This window comes from Hylobates moloch, unplaced genomic scaffold (genome assembly GCF_009828535.3).
Source record: "Hylobates moloch isolate HMO894 unplaced genomic scaffold, HMol_V3 SCAFFOLD_7, whole genome shotgun sequence".
Taxonomy (NCBI): domain Eukaryota; kingdom Metazoa; phylum Chordata; class Mammalia; order Primates; family Hylobatidae; genus Hylobates; species Hylobates moloch.
In genome coordinates this window covers 46,202,940-46,212,764 of record NW_026652282.1, presented here as the reverse complement: position 1 = coordinate 46,212,764, position 9,825 = coordinate 46,202,940, and positions in this window count along the sequence as shown.

The window sequence follows — 9,825 nt, the reverse complement described above, 5'->3', positions numbered from 1 at the left end:
CCAAGGTGCTGGGATTACAGGCATGAGCCACCATAGCTGGGCAACGATCTATTTTTGAGTAAGTTTTGGTGGTTTGTGTCTTTCAAACAATTGTTCTATTTTCATCTAAGTTACTGAATGTATATGCATTCATATACTTATGAATTAGTATTCATTAGTTATTCATAGTATCCGTTTCATTTTTGTGGGGTCTCTAACTTGTATTAAAGTTTTCAAAGAACAAGCTTTTGGGCCATTGATTTTGTCTGTTCTTTTTTTTTGTTTTCAGTCTTATCGATTTCAGCTCCAATCTTTATTTCCCTCATTCTGCTTACTTTGGGTTATTTTTATTTTCTTTTTCTAGTTTCTTAAGGTAGAAAGTTTCATAATGGGTTTGGGTCCTTTATTTTTTCCAATATGAACATGTAATGGTATAAATTTACTCCCTACACTGATTTACCTGCATCCTGCAAATTTTAATATGTTGTGTTTTCATCTTCATTCAATTTAAAATATTTTCTAATTTCCCTTGTATTGCTCCTTGACCCATGGATTATTTAGAAGTATATGGATTGTTTAATTTCTAAGTTTGGAGATTTTCCTGTTTACTTTCTCTTATTCCTTGTTTTTTTTTTTCCTATTTTGATCAGAGAGCATGCTCTGTATGATTTCAGTTATTTTACATTTGGTAAGATTTATTTTGTGACCCAAGATATGAGCTATTTTGGTGAAGTGTCCATATGTACTAGAAAAGAATATATGTCCTGATGTTGTTATGTAGATGGTTCTGTAAATGTAAATACGATTCAGTGGGTAAATGGTGTCATTCAGTTCTTCTATATCCTTGCTAATTTTCTTTCAACTATTTTTGTATATTACTGAGAGAGTATTGAAGTCTCCAACTATAATTATAAATTTGTTCATCTTTTCCTCTATGTGTGATTTTGCTTTTGTGTGTGTTTTTTTTTTTGTTTTGTTTTTTGTTTTTTGAGACAGAGTCTCACTCTGTCACCCAGGCTGGAGTGCAGTGGTGCGATCTCAGCTCACTGCAACCTCCGCCTCCCAGGTTCAAGCGATTCTCCTGCCTCAGCCTCCTGAGTAGCTGGGATTACAGGTGTGTGCCACCACACCTGGCTAATTTTTTAGTACAGACAGGGTTTCATCATGTTGGCCAGGCTGGTCTCAAACTCCTGACCTCAGGTGATCCGCCTGCCTCGGCCTCCCAAAGTTCTGGGATTACAGGCGTGAACCACTGTGCCCAGCCTGCTTTTGTGTTTCGAAGGTCTGTTGTTGGGTGCTGGCAGAAAAGGGTTAATAATATAGGAAGCCTGAGACTTCCCTTAGAAGGGCCTGCTTACCATGTTGGCCCTTGCCAGGCATCAGGGAACTTGGATTTGGGAAGGATTCCCATGATTCCCTTACTCTGCCAAAACTGTTTGTACAAAATATAGTTTATGCTGCATAGGTACTTTCATTCTGGAAGTCTGGAATCTTGGCACATGCTAGGCAGAGGGTGCCTGTGTGACCAGCCCCCAGTAAAAGTCTTCGACACTGAATCTCTAGTGAGCTGCTCTGGTAGAAAATATGTCACATCACACATGTCACAGTTGATTTCTGGAGGAATGAATTCTGTGACTTTCCTAAAAAAGGACTCCTGGAAACTTGGGCTGGTTTCCTCAGGACATTGCCCCATACACTTTTTTTTTTGTGTGCTGATATTGCTGTATACTTTCATTGTAATGAATCTTCACCAACATGAGTCCAGCTATATGCTGACTGTGAGTCCTGTGAGTCCTCCCAGCAAATAATCGAAAATGGGAGTGGTCTTGGGGACCCCTGACACAGTTGTGACAGTGGTGGGATTTGCCAGAATGAGCCTGACTCACTAAAATATGGTGAAAGCCTTGTTTGAGTAAAGAAAGGATGAAGGAGTAATGGGTGATGAACCTTTTGTGCTCAGGTGATTATGGCCTCACACACGCTGTAAAACAGCAGCTAGCTGTTGTCTCTTGTGAGGGGTAAATGTTAGTTACAGAATTTAAAAAGAACACATCCAACTCTGGGAGACTTGGATCACTGCATTCCTTGGCGTCTTTTGCCATGCCGGAGATTGGGGGGGTGGGAGCACAGCCAGGTCAAGATTTTGGTTTTTGTCCTCTCTTCCAAACAGAAGAAAGGGCCTGGCAATTCACAAAAGTAATGTTGGGGTGGATGAAAAATGTTAAAAATTTGGGTTTCTGTCTCCTCCAAGCGGGAGGGAAAAAATTAAATCAGTTCCCTGGGCTGGAGCAAAGCTTAGATAAACCAAAGGGAACAAAAAGAAAAATTTCTCCAGCCTTTTCTTCAGCTTTGCTGCTGCTACTGCAGCCCCTCCCAGCCTTCCAGACAGAATCTCCCCTGGCAGCTATGATGTTAACCCTATAATTGCAATGAAAGCCAAAAAAAGAATTAAAAATGGCTTTTTTGTTTTATGGCTGCTGCATCTGGATGTATGATAAAATTGATGTGAAATGCTATATACTTATAATGTTATAAATGCTAGAGGGACCACCCCCTTCAGGGAAGGCTGGAGGGGAAATATTTTTTCTTTTTTCTTTTGAGACAGGGTCTCACTCTGTTGCCTAGTCTGCAGTGCAGTGGTGCGATCATGGCTCACTGCAGCCTCGACCTTCTGGGCTCAAGCAATCCTCCCATCTCAGTCTCATGAGTACCTGAGGTCACAGGCATGTGCCAGGATGCCAGGCTAATTTTCTTATCTTTTTGTAGAGATGGAGTTTCCCTGTGCTGTCTAGGCTGTTCTTTAATTCCTGGTCTCAATCTGCCTTATGTTAGTCATTTCCAGTGAACCTGTAAAGGGCCAAAGCCCTCGGCTCCTATACAACAAAGGACTAATAGCCTGGCTTTGCTTCCCTAACTTTTCCCCTGGTGCACACACCTTGGTAAGGCACTTTGACCATTCAATGCAGAGCTATCACCAGCAAAGCTTTGAACTTTTCCAGCCTGCTCGTGAAATAAATGATAGAGACAAAAGGGATAAGAAGTTATGCAAACCTATATAAATTTGTTTTTAAATCTGGAATTTCATCCTGATCAGTTTCTGAACATGATGTGTATTATTGGTTGATTTATTAAAATTTTTTTCTCTGAAAATTCTTTTTTCCCTCTTGCATATGACCATTTCAGAGAAAAGATCTAGAGGACGGTAGATGATAATTAAAGAAATGGAAAGGTCTTTTTTTTAAAGAGATATTTGGTTTTATTTAAAGTATATATTGAATTACATTGAGTGTCTTTATAGTATCTATTGAGATTATTATTTTTTCCTTTAACTGATTAATATATCGTCACTTACATTAATTGACTTTCTTTTTTTAAATTATTTATTTATTTATTTTTGAGATGGAGTCTCACTCCATCACCCAGGCTGGAGTGCAGTGGCTTGATCTTGGTTCGCTATAACCTTCGCCTTCCAGGCTCAAGCAATTCTCCCACCTCAGCCTCTCAAGTAGCTGGGATTACAGGTGCCCACCACCATGCCCAGCTAATTTTTGTATTTTTAGTAGACATGGGTTTCACCATGTTGGCCAGGCTGGTCTCGAACTCCTGACATCAAGTGATCCACCCACCTCGGCCTTCCAAAGTGCTGAGATTACAGGCATGAACCACCACACCCAGCCTTTTAAAAAATATACTTATAAGTTTTTAAAAATTTTATTTATTTTTTGAGATGGGTTCTTGCTGTGTTGGCCAGGTTGGTCTTGAACCCTTGGCCTCAAGCAGTCCTCCTGCCTAGGCCTCCCAAAGTGCTAGGATTACAGGCACGATCCACTGAGATGATATCTCATTGTAGTTTTGATTTGCAAGAAGTGGAAAGTTTTGATTTCAGATTAGTACACACTGGTTTTCTAACAATGAAGAAAACACAAAACCTGACACGTGGAAAGAGTCAAGCCAGAGAGAGGGGACATTAGTGATCTCTGGTTTTCAAATGGTTCATGAAAACCTTCCCCTTTTCCTGAAAAAAAAAAAAAAAATGCTCCTCATTCAGCCTTCCCAAATTGCTGTGAGTATGTTGAAATCACAAATCAATTGTGACTGCTGAGTGCACAATTGCACCTGACAGAGCTGCAACTAGGGGACAGTAGGGGCAACCCAGCTCCTGAGCCATGCAGAACATCTACAGATGTCATCCATGCTTGTGAAGAGGAGGAACTGGTGTCAATGGTTAACAGAACCTGGACTGACTGCCTTCTGTCAGTCTCTCAGAAAGCAAGGACACAAATGAGTTGTTTGGACTGGACGAGGAACCCTAGAGGGAAAGGTCCCACAGTGGGAAGCCACACTGGGGGCCTTGGCCAGCTCCTGTCTGACTAATGTACGTCCTGCTGGGGGTGCCCTAACAAGGGTAAAGTCTTGGTGTCCAGGGGTACCACGTGTGCCTTCTGGGATTGTACTTGGAGGTGCGCCCTGACTATTGTATCACTGCCTCATCCCTGGAAGGCATTCATGTCAGCTTCAGCTTCCTGGCCAGATTGGTGCTGAGCCTGAAAAGGAGACTTGGGCTGGACAAAAAAAGGTTCATACACAATCTTAGTTAGGAAGTCACCTGCCTTTCTAAGATAGACCTTCATGGTTACTGGGATTTGTATTAGTTGGCTGTGATGGTAAACTTGATGTGTCAACTTGGCTTGGCCACAGTACACAGGTATTTGTTCAAACACCAGACTAGGTGTCTCTGTGAAGGTGTTTTTTTAAGATGAGACTAACATTAAAATCAGTAGACTTTGAGTAATGCAAATTATACTCCATGATGTGGCTGGGTCTCATTCAATCACTTGAAAGTCTTAAAGAAAAAAAAAAAGACTGGGATACCCCCATGAAGAAAAAATTCTGCCTCGAGACTGCCCTTGGATTCGAGCTGGGTCTCCAGCCTGACATTCTGCTCTGCACAATTTAGACTTGCCAGCCCCCACAGCCTCTCTCTCTCTCTCTCTCTCTCTCTCCCTCCCCCCACCTCTACACACACACACACACACACACACAGAGAGGAACCCTAACCAAAAGGCTGCTTACGTCTGGGACCCTTAAAGGGCATAACTGAGATCAGTACTTTGGTTTCACTCTGTTGCATGGCTCCTAAGGCAGAGGCCTATGACATTCTCCTCCCACCCTGTGCAGACTGCCAGCTATGGGGCTCATCACTGTGACTCAGCGTTTGGTCATCCAACCATGTAGAGATCACTAAAATTCCACAAGTGTTCTCTGCCCTCTTTCTGTCTGTGAGGTCCTCTATCCCATCTTGAGGACACAGGGATCTACTGGGTATGTTTCTAACCTTCCAGGAGAGACCACAGAGCCTGGTGAGGGAAATATACCTGCAAAGAGAAGTTCAGTGCAGTAACAGCAATGGGCATAGCCGGTGTGTTCACCAACTAATGAGAGCTCACACTGCCAACATCTCCTGCTTGATTTTCCCCATCAACTAACAGCTTATCGTGGAAGTGATCCCTTTGGTAGGTAAGTTGGATTCCCCTCATTGTTTCCCCCAGGCATGCAGTACTACAAAGCAAATTGATATTGGTATGTTGTGTCAGTGGAATCCAAGAATGGAATGCCCTGCAGTGATGTGATTTCTAAAGCAGTCAATAAATCTTTGTAAGTTTCCAGGTGAAGCAACATACAAGCCCCGCACCCCGCCACCCAGTTTACAGGGAAGTGATATATATGGAAAAAAAATCCAGTTTATTTAAGACTCTGGAAAAAGTTGTTTGCCTCCCTGTAACCTTCACTCCACAAATGCCAGTAGCCACTTCCAATCATTTGAACACCCAAAGCTGCCCTTGGAAATTTCCAAAATGCCCCAAAATGGGCAATGATATTCTGACTATAAACCACAAGTTTAGGATTTAAAAGAAGAATCCTAGAACTTCTTAATAACATCAAAAGTATAGAAATGTTGCAGTCAGTACAGAGGAAACAGCACAGTAACATGGAGAAGGACACAATGTTCCCCAGGAGGGGTTGCGGGAACCTTGTTCCTCTGTGTTGCTTTCTTGTGATAAGAAAGTGTTTCAGTGCCAGCTGGGGTGTGTGGTGAAGCTTCATTTCAAAGGTCAACCACTGCCATGGGACATTGATGCTCAGGATGGTTCTGTGGTAGTCATGGCTCTGGGATCCTGGGACTGGTGTCCTTCTCAGCGAGGACAGCCCTCTCCAGGCTGCGACATAGGAGGAACAGGCCAGGCTAGGTCGTCAGGCTGCCAGGGACAGGTGTGTGCTGTGGGAGAAGGAGAAGGATAGCTGAAGGGAGGAGAGGGGAGATGAACTCCTTAGGTGAGGGGCAGGTGTCTGTTGGTGAAGGGAAGACATTGGTCCTAAGTCCTGACATTGCTCTAGGCTCCCGTTGAAGAAAATGACAGTGCAAGAAGGAAACCAAGGCTGGTGGGAGGGGGACAATAGCTTGCATCTCCTCCCATCCTATGTGTTCAGTGGTCCCTGAGGGAAGCCCATGCCATTTTGGGATCTAAAAGGTCATTTCCTGGCACACCTTCATTCACTGCCCATGAAGAGAAGGGATTTGAGATAAACTGAGGCCTTCAAGGAGAAAGTCCAGTAGGAGTTGTGAGGCCTTCTCAAAAGTCCCTCTGCCCTACCCTTATGGTGAGTCTCACACTGTGCTCATCTTGTCCTGTGTTACTTTGCTCTGAGGTTGCTCTTCTCCACCTCATGTCTGTCCTGGGAATATTTTTCTGGGTATATTGCAGACAGTCTTGCTACCAAAGGGATTTAATAAGGTTTCTGAAAGTTCCCTAGGCTGGCCAGCAAATCTCCAGATCCTTGGACTACATGAGACTCACTGGGTGTGAGTTCTGGAATCTGTACTTTTAAAAGATCCTAGGTTCTAACTTTCATGGAAACGTGTCTGAGCAATACTAGAGCAGGAGAATAGTCTCCTTTCCCAGTGACACAGCTTCTTTCTCCTTTGTGAAGGTATAGAAGGGATAGGTTTGGTGTGTTCTCTGATGTACAAACCCAAGACCTTCAGGTGAGGAGACTGACACTGACATGCTGCCTGGTATGGTAATAACGCACTCAGGGCACCGTTTCCAAATGATACCCAGACCAGTCCTTTCAAGTCTCCATCTCTTAAAGATTTCTGAAGAAATCAAATGTCTATTGCCTGTGCAGTCCCATGCTATAAAATTCTAAATATTTTGCAGTAGCCTTTGGATCTTACTCTTGATTGCACTAATATGCAGCACAGTAGAGTTTTCGCGATGCCTTTGGCTCTTGGCTCCAGCACTCACTGCTAGGTGACACCGAGAAAGTTCCTTAACATCTCTGTGCTTCCTTTCTCCATTAGTACCATGGAAATACTACTAGTAACGTCATCTACTTCTTGGGGCAGTTTAGAGCACTGACTGTGTGAGGACATGTACAGTTGTCTGGACAGTCCCTGGCATATGGTCAGTTTCCAATAAATTCTAAGCTGTTATTGTTGCTGTTCCCGCATTTCCCTGGGGCATGTTCTGGAGAGACAGATGTCAAGTCTACCTTTGACCCCTTGGATGATGTTTAGATTATCTCTTCAGCTCTTCTGGGACTGAAGGTCTGAGTCTGTGGGGCAGGAGGAGGGCATATTTTATTAGCATAATGAATATTCAGCTCTCCTTGCAGGGTATCGTGGAGCCTAAATGCAATGCTGGAGTTTCATCATCATGAGCTTGTATGGAAAATTTGAATGGAAATTTCTCTAGGAAATTAGAACTCTAGTGACCTCTTCATGTAACTTGTATAATGCTTGGACAAGCAAGTGGTCACTGGGTAATGATAGCACAAAAGCATATAAATTTTTAGAAATAAAGAGTGAAATTTAAAGGCCAAAAATTATATGGATTATTGTATTGCTATTAGTTCTATTAAGTCCAACTCTCCTCCATCGAATTGTGAAGATCTGAATCTGCTGGAGATATGAAGCTGTTAGCAGTTGAATTTTCATTAGTGGCATTTTATTTTTTGTATAGTATTCACCTCGTCTGTTGTATCTTGTGTTGATTACTTCTTTTTTTTTTTTTTTTTTTTTTTTTTTTTTATTTAGACGGAGTCTCGCTCTGTGGCCCAGGCTGGAGTGCAGTGGCGTGATCTCGGCTCACTGCAAGCTCCGCCTCCCAGGTTCACGCCATTCTCCTGCCTCAGCCTCCCGAGTAGCTGGGCCTACAGCTGCCCGCCACCACGCTCGGCTAATTTTTTGTATTTTTGGTGGAGACAGGGTTTCACCGTGTTAACCAGGATGGTCTCGATCTGCTGACCTCATGATCCGCCCACCTCGGCCTCCCAAAGTGCTGGGATTACAGGCATGAGCCACTGCGCCCAGCCGTGTTGATTACTTCTACCATTAATGTTTATTGTTGCCTAGGCATGATGGCTGACACCTATAATCCCAGAATCTTGGGAGGCCAAGGCAGGAGGATTGCTTGGGCCCAGGAGTTCGACATCATCCTGGGCAATATGATGAGACCTTGTCTCTACAAAAAAAAAAAAATAAGCTGGGCATGGTGGTTCATGCCTGTATTCCCAGCTACTCAGGGGTCTGAGGTGGGAGGATTACTTGAGCCCAGGAAGTTAAGGCTGCAGTGAACCATGATCACACCACCACACTCTGGCCTGGGCAATGGGAGTGAGACCCTGTCTCAAAAAAGTAAATTCATTTTTGATCTAATGAAAGACTGATGGTACTAGTATTTTCTGAGCTAAATCATGAGAAGATGGTATCAATTTATTCAGATCCGGAGTCAGAGGAAATGGGCAATGGGGAAAGAGAGTGGAATGTGGAGGGGAGGTGAAGGTGTGCGGGGCAGGGAGAGAGGTCTGGGGCAGACAGGGGTGAGGAATAATGGGGAAGAGCAGAAAGCAGAAGTTCAGAGATGTGAGAATAAAAACTCATACTTCTGGATACTTACTCTGGGGCAGATGTTTTTAGTGCACTCTCTCTCTTCATTTATATATATACATATCAAGATATAGATATATAGTGCCACAGGCATCATGAAAACTCTACTGTCCCTGCCCTTGCAGGCAATGTGACTTTTGGCAAGTTCCTTAGTCTCTTAACCTATGTGTCTCAGTTTGTTATTCTGTAATAAGGGACGATAACATTAACAACACACTAAGTGACTGTTATTATATATACATATTTGTATAATGTAAAAATAGTCATATTTCGATAATACAGGGTGATGAGTCAATACCAGGAAAGCACAAAGATGGCCTCTGTTCCATATCAAGCTTTCTGTATGTGTTTGCTACCATGGATGTTAGCAGCAACATCCTTGTCACTGTCATTATGGGAAATAGCTTTGGTATAATATTAAACAAAACAACAGATGCAGTATTATAAACACACTACTTGTTCTCCAATCTCATAATTTTAAAAAACATTCATAGAAAAAAGCCTGTAAGGGAATGCACCACATTTCTCTAAGTGGGAAACTCGATCATTTTGAAATAACATTCCTTTCACTGTTTTACTTGCGTTTTCTTCCTTATTATTACTCAGCCACTGTTTCTCTAATAATTTTTTTTTTTTTTGAGATGGAGTCTTGATCTGTTGCCCGGGCTGGAGTGCAGTGGCATGATCTTGACTCACTGTAACCTCTGCTTCCCAGGTTCAAGCAGTTTTCCTGCCTTAGCCTCCCGAGTAGCTGGCATTACAGGTATGCGCCACTATGCCTGGCTAATTTTTGTATTTTTAGTAAAGACCAGGTTTCGCCATGTTGGCCAGGTTGGTCTCGAACTCCTGACCTCATGATCCACCCGACTCGGCCTCCCAAAGTGCTGGGATTACAG